Below are 7,635 nucleotides of genomic sequence, written 5' to 3'. Positions count from 1 at the left end.
CCAAAGTACTTGAGTTTCAACTTCAGGATCTGGCCTTCTAAAGAGCAGTCGGGGTTGATCTCCTCTAGGACTGACCGGTTGGATCGCCTTGCAGTCCAGGGGACTCGCAGGAGTCTTCTCCAGCACCAGAGTTCAAAGGCCTCCATTCTTTGGCGCTCAGCCTTTCTTATGGTCCAACTTTCACAGCCATACATTGCAACTGGGAGAACCATGGCCTTGACTATACACACTTTTGTTGGCAGGGTGATGTCTCTGCTTTTTAGTATGCTGTCTAGATTTGCCATAGCTTTCCTCCCCAGGAGCAAGCATCTTTTAATTTCTTGGCTGCAGTCCCCCTCTGCGGTGATCTTGGAGCCCAGGAAGATAAAATCTGTCACTACCTCCATTTCTTCCCTATCTATTTGCTAGGAATTGAGAGGGCCAGATGCCATGATTTCGGTTTTCTTAATGTTGAGTTTCAAGCCAACTTTTGCACTCTCCTTCACCTGCATCAAGAGGCTCTTTAGTTCCTCTTCACTTTCTGTCATTAGAGTGGTATCATCTGCATACCTTAGGTCAGTGGTGGCGAACCTATGGCACGCGTGCCAGAGGCGGCACTCAGAGCCCTCTCTGTGGGCACATGCGCCATGCCCTGGAGATGGCAACTGTCCCTCTTCAACCAGATGCCTGCTAACTCACCAAGGTTCCACATGGCCGGATGCATCCCGGCACGGCTGGTTTCCCTGCCCCGTCCCATCCCTCCTGGCCTCGCATGCTCTCCTTTTCCCCGGGCACGACTCACTACATCGCCTCCTCAGCTGTCGGCCGTCTGTCCAGCTCAGAGGTGGCTTCTTTGAACTGCTGGTGGTGGGTTGTGGAGCCCCAGAATGTGCCAGTTGAGGGGCCGGCAGGCTGTGGCTGCTGACGAACACCATCAGCCCCCATACAGACGCTGGCCTCTGTGTGCGGGGGCCGATGGTGTCAGGCAGTAGCCACCCTGGCCCTTGCCTTGCCCCATGGCAATGGCACCCCCATCCTGCCTCACCTCACCCTGCAGGACGAGCCTCCTGCCTACCACCCCACCTGCCAGAGACCCCCTGGATCTTCCCCAACCCTGCCCACTCCCCACAGGTGTCTCTCCCCACGAGCAACATTGAGGTGACCACGCCCACCTTGGCCACACCCACCCAATCTGCCATGACCACCATAACCACGCTCACCTGTCACCTGGAGATTTGGGGTTTAGGTTGCAATTTGGGCACTCAATCTCTAAAAGGTTCGCCATCACTGCCTTAGGTTGTTGATATTTCTCCCGGCAATTCCAACTTTTGATTCATCTAGCCCTGCCTTTCTCGTGATGTGCTCTGCATATAAGTTAAACAGGCAGGGTGACAGGATACAGCCTTTCTGGACTCCTTTCCCAATTTTGAACCAACCAGTGGTTCCGTGTCCAGTTCTCACTGTTACTTCTTAACCCGCATATAGGTTTCTCAAGAGACAAATAAGATGGCCTGGTAGTCCCATCTCTATCACTTCAGCAGCCAGTGATCAACTAATGTATGGTGGTCATGCCATTTTAGTCTACCTTGCAGTCTGCATGTGTACGTGGGTTTATAGGAGGGAGGAGGTCAGATAAAAACCGATATAGGATAAACAATGCTTTGGAGATTCAACTGGCTGAAACACAGAGACAACAACACAAGGAATGGCCTGGTTGGGTCCATGCACAGACTGTCTTTGGGCCCCCTCCACCCCCAAAGTCGGGTTTTGCATTCCTTCTGCCCCCAGGCCTTGTCCCACTGAACCACCACAGCCCTGCAGCAGCGTCTGCCCATTCTGGCAGCTCTCTCTAAGTCTGCTCCTTCTGGTTCTTCTCACCAGCACCGCTGGCTCCCCTCGGCCTTCAAGGCCTTACGAGCTGTGTGGGAGGGGCGAGGGGGCAGCCGTGCCTGAGATCCACAGTGCCTACAGATGTTTGAAACGAATTAAAATGAGCCAATATTAGTTACTCCATGGCTGTCTTCATACAGTAAACCATTATGAAAGGAGGGGAAGGCTGACTTAAAAGTCAGGCCTACCAAATAGTCTGATGTGCTCCTAAGTCACCAAGCAGAGCCTTCAGCCCCCGGCTGGACACAAACTGATGGAAGTGTGAATGATGTCCTGCAACTGTCTGTCCACAGCAAGACTTTGTCACCAATCTGAAGGAGAGGATTTGATCTACCAAGCGCACTCCCCAGTTTTAAATGTCACGAGCGTCCCTCATTTTCCTGTCCCTGAAAGATGACATTTCTTTTGTAAATCTAACCCCATAATAAGCTCATGTGAATCAGTGTCCCTTTAAAAGTATGGAATGCAGTCATAAGAACTATGATCAATGGAAGCTTCTAAGATCATAAATTATCTTTAGCACATGGGTAGACACTTTTTCTGTTACAGATTATTATAGTTGTGATCCTTTGTAAATAACATCTTCCTCCTAAGCATCATTGGGTGTGTCTGTCTCCAATTTTTGTTTTTGTCTGAATAGAGCAACTGGATCCCATCTTGTCTGCACCCTTAAGGAAGGGTGGAGTCGCCAGCCCTGTGGGGTAGGGGAGGCAATGGAGGAAACGGTACCCTAAGCAGCGTAGGGCTGCTTGTGGAGGTTTGCTGCTTAGCCTCTCTGAATTCTGCATGCAAATAATTCTAGGCCAGCCTGGAAGGCCCTGCTTGGAGGAAGGGGGCTCAGATGCAGACTAGTGGGAATAAATGGGTGGGTCCGAAGTGTGCGGCAGGCCATCCTCAGGCTCCCCACAGGGGCTAGGTGTGAATGGCTTTGCCTTCGCTGGGGATCCTGCTGGGAACCACCAGATGTCACCCTGGCTGGATCTCTCCGCTGAAGTTTGACTTGGGTCTTTTCCTAGAATGCTTGGCAAATGCAGTTCTTTTAAATTTTGGGTGAAAGGGGAGTGTCCAGTTCTTTTCTCCTTTCTATTGGCCTCACTGATCTATTCCTTGAGGGACAACTCCACAGCCTTAAATAAATGTGTGCCTCTCCCTGTTTCTGCCCACAATCATCCCTTGCAAATTACGAGACACGCCTTTAATTCCATATTCACCCAATCAAACGATCAGACATTTCTGACCCACCCGATGCCTGCATTTATCAGAGGTGAGTTATTCCTCCTGTGCTACACTGAACCCAGGGCAGCCCCAAGCTGGGCGGGGGAGTTGCTAAGCCCTCGGCTGATCATCCCCCAAGGCAGTGGTGGCGAACCTATGGCACGGGTGCCAAAGGCAGCACTCAGAGCCCTCTCTGTGGGCACACACACCATCGCCCCAGTCCCAGGCCTTCAGCTGGGTTTTATAAAACCTTTTCGCTTTAGGCCTCCACCGCCGTGTGCAAAAACAAAAGGTTCAATCAATCAATCAATTTCAACTTCTCCCGGGAAAACAAAAGTTCTTGCAAAGTTGGAATTGATTGATTGAACTTTTTAGTCCCACCCAGTCTGCCATTACCACCGCAGCCACGCCCAGCCAATGGGCCACGCCCACTCAATGGGCCACGCCCACCCGGCACTCGAGGATGCATAAGTGGGTTTTGGGTTGCAGTTTGGGCACTCGGTCTCTAAAAGGTTCACCATCACTGCCCCAAGGAGTTTGCTTTGGGCTGGATGGGCCCCACTCCTGCCCCAGCTGCTCCTGAACTGCAGCACCCACCGGGCTCAGCTGCTGTGACAGCCCTGCCCACCTTCTCAAGCTCACACTGGAGAACCCCTCTCAGGTCATGGCTTCAGCATCGCCCTGAAATTCCTCTTCAAATGCCCTTTGCCAAATATTAAGCAATCAGCCCTATCATTGGTGAAAGCACAACCACCCCCAATAGATGCAGTAATTAATTTGTTAGCTTGTTAGTTTTTCAGAGCCATGCAACACTTGCTGCATAACATATTTTAATTGGGCAGTTAAAGAGAATGTACAAAGCTCTGGTCGGTCAGTCAGTCCGTCAGAGCCCAGCAAAACGGTTCAGCAATTCTGTTTGCATAATATGCCATGACAAAACAAACAAGATGTACAGGATGGCCTGGTTCACACAACTTGCCAACTGCATTTCCCCCAAGTTAGTTTTGGCCTGCTTCTCAGGATGGAGAGTAAGGTACAGAGGAGTCTCTTTGGGGATACCATGTCCCCCACTTTGGGGACAAAGGCAAGAGACCCCCTGTTGGTGCTTGGTTGGCTCCTTTCTGTGGGGCATTCCAGAAACCCCAGTGAAGAGTGAGGTGGTGCTTGGGGCCTGGAAGAATTCCTTAGGTGTCTTTTCCCATGCCCAAGACACCCCCACCTACCCGCAGCCCCACACGGAGTGCTGCCAGCCTTTTTACCCCTCTATAGAAGGCATCCTCATCATTTCACCCAGTGTGGGAACATCTTTGCTTGTTAGGGACGCAAGTAGGACTGATACACACCCTTTCCACGGAGGTTTGGCTTAATGCTCCCACCTCTCTCCCGTCCTTATCTGCAGCTAACGCTGTGCCAGTGGCGACCTTTATAAACTGACCAGCGTTCATTTACAATCCACCCAAAATTAATCTGTTGGTCTTTGGGTTGCCATCAGATTCTTAGATTCTTATCCTTCCCTGAGTCCCACAACCTTTTCCTGTCCAAGTGGGTTAAATCACGGCAGCTCAGAAAAAGAGTCAAAGAGGCATAAAACAGCACACAAAACGGTGGCTCGATTCACACAATCCGTGGGGTTAACAAAGGCGACGGCTGATCCTCAAGACGCTCTGCTAAGGCAACGCCTTTCCTGCTCAAGAGATTCCCACGGATACCTGAGGGCCGACGCAGCCCCTCCTTACTCGTGGTACGATTTAACCACCCGAAGGGGGACAGCCTTTGGCTAAGAGGGGCCTGGGGGGGGGGCGGAGGGGCAGCCACCCTCGGGCGTCGGCGCTGCAGGGGGAGACCAGCCACTGGCTCGGCGTCGCGGGCAAAAGATTGTCGGCGTTCCGGCTTCCGCTTCCCTGCGGGGTCTGAGATCGACCCGGCGACCGAGACGCCTTTCGAGCAGCCTACTCCTCCGGCAGGCCCGGCGGCGCGATGGCCGGAGAGTGACGGAGGGCGGCCAGGTCCTCCCGGGCAGCTGCTCTTTCTTTGCTCCCCACGCCCCTCCCCGGAGAGGCTCGCTTCGCCCCGTAGGGTTGCCAGGTCTGCTTCCCAAAAAATAGCGGACAAGCGGGGGGGGGGGGGGTTAAGTAGTAAAAAAAGTAGACTGTACAGCTTTAGATTGCGTACCATTTCATCCTAAAGCTTTTGAATAAAAAAAATGTCCACTATTTTGTGAAAAAAAAATAGTGAACATAATGTGAAAAAAGTGGACTGTCCACTCAAATAGTGGACACCTGGCAACCCTATAAATCGCCCGCAAAGCCTTCACCCGCCAAGAGCCGAATCGACCATACCGGGTGCCCGGCCCCAGGAACAGGCGAATCGAACGGCGGGCTCTGGGCGGACAGGCCGAAGGGGCCAAGCCCGGTAGTCTCGGCCGGGAGACCTCCGGCTTTCCCCAGCCGGCGGGGGGCATGACCGGAGACATGGGCAGCCGGGGTCGCCGGGCGGGTCAGCTCGCAGCGGGCCTGGAAGTTTTGCTCCAGGGGGTCGCGCGCCTCTCTCTGGGCTGCTCGGGCGGCGCCTTCGGATCGAGTTTTCGTGCCGCCGTTGCCCCTTTTTCTGGTTTTTGCTCGCTGGCCCCTCTGGCCCCGCCGACTCCAGAGAAGCCCCTGTCCGGAGTCGGTGGCGGAGGATGGCTGGGCGCGGCCGGCGAGCGGAACAAGGGAGCCGGCGGAAAAGGCGCGCAACAGGCGAGCCCACCGTGCAGGTAGGGTTGCCAGGTCTGCTTCCAAAAAATAGCGGACAAGCGGCGGGGGGGGGGGGTTAAGTAGTAAAAAAAAGTAGACTGTACAGCTTTAGATTACGTACCATTTCATCACAAAGCTTTTGAATAAAAAAAATGTCCACTATTTTGTGAAAAAAAATAGTGAACATAATGTGAAAATAGTGGACTGTCCACTCAAATAGTGGACACCTGGCAACCCACCGTGCAGGGTGGCTTCGCGACCGGCGAACTGCCGGGTTCAGTGGCACCGAGCGAGCCAAGAGAAAGTTCGCGCCCGTTTGGCTTGGGCTGCTCCTGCGCCGCCGGGGCCAGAGGAGGAGGGGGCTTCTGGGCGGGACCCCGCCGGCCCGCAAAGCTTTTCGCTCAGTGGGGAGGAGAAAAAGCGAAGCCTCTCCGCGCTTCGGAAGCAACTGCCAGGCTCCCCAGCACTTCCAGTCCTCCGAGAGCGCAGCCGCTTGGGGAGCAGCGGAGCCCCTCGGGTGGGGATGATGGATCGGGGCGCCCGGAGGTGCTTTTCCCCAGCCCAGCAGCAGGAAGAGGCGAAGCGGCGCCGGCGGAGCAAGAAAGCTGTCCCCGCCAACTGCAGGAAGTGGGGGGTCTCCAGAGGAGCCCTGAAGTGCGCGCGCCAAGAGCGGAGTCTTCCTGCCAGCCAGGTCTAAGCCCCCAGCAGAGCTCTGCTTGACCACAGCGGGAACTGCGCTGTTGGCCTGGGCGGCAGACCAGCTGCTCCCGGCTCGTTCCCTTTGGCAGTCGGGAAGCCGGGCTCAGTCCGGCCGGCCACCGCCTCCATCTCCCCCCCCCCGCCCTCCCCCCGGAGCACCTTCACATCGAGGGAAGCGCGCGTTCCTGCTGCTGCTGCTGCTGCTGCTGGGTGCCCGGTGAAGGGCCCCCTCCAGCTCGACGCCAGGCTGCCATTTTTGCGGCCTTGCAACCCAACAGTCCCTTCCCGGCTCCGGGCTCGGGTCAGGCTTAGGCGACGCTCCGGGCAGGTGCAAGAATGCGGGTTTCGTTTAAAGCACGGAAGGGGAATTGGGGTGGTCGCTGGTGCTTCGGTTTTGGCGAGAAGGACGTATTTTTGTTGATTTGGTTTATTAAATCCTTATTCCCGAAGGTGACCCCGGGCGGCTTCTGCCGTTGTGGGCAAGCCCGATTACTTTTTAAAGTCCATAATTAAAGAAAAAAAAATAAACAAACGCTGGAAGTTTAATTGATTAATTAAAGCAGCTTCGTCGGTTTATCTGCAAGCCTCCAAAGAGTTAAGAGACGGCTTTAAAGGGAGGGACCTCTGTCCGTGGTGACTGGATTCGGTTCTTTCCAGAGCATCGAGACCCTCTGGCGGAGCACAATTTCTCCAGAAGGACCTACGATCCGCTCTGAGGGGCAGGGCGCAGAGCCAGGCGGAGAGCGAAATGTTAATATGTGTCGCTAGTCCACGTATGGCATGGATACGCTAAATAAAATAAGGTCGAGAGTCCCCCGCCTGGGACCACCCGGCACGAATGCTCCCGGAATGCCGGGCGAGAGAATGGGTGCACAGCCAGGGAAGCGTCGGGCACCCGTTTCCCTTCCGGCCAGGCTGCTTTTATATCGCCTGCCCCCACTGCCGTCGTCGCCCTGAGGTGCCACTCAGATTCGGGGTGCAGGACCGGTGGAGAATGACTAATAATCTCACATTGCCTGCATGCTTTCTTTTGAACGATTCTTTCTTAAATTTCAGAGTATACATGATATAATTAGATCAAAAAAATCATTGAACAGAAAGCCGCATAGAAATTAAG

The sequence above is a fragment of the Protobothrops mucrosquamatus genome, unplaced genomic scaffold (genome assembly GCF_001527695.2).
Source record: "Protobothrops mucrosquamatus isolate PMUCROS unplaced genomic scaffold, P.Mucros_1.0 scaffold1001, whole genome shotgun sequence".
In the NCBI taxonomy this organism is placed as follows: domain Eukaryota; kingdom Metazoa; phylum Chordata; class Lepidosauria; order Squamata; family Viperidae; genus Protobothrops; species Protobothrops mucrosquamatus.
Note: the sequence above shows the minus strand (reverse complement) of the source record.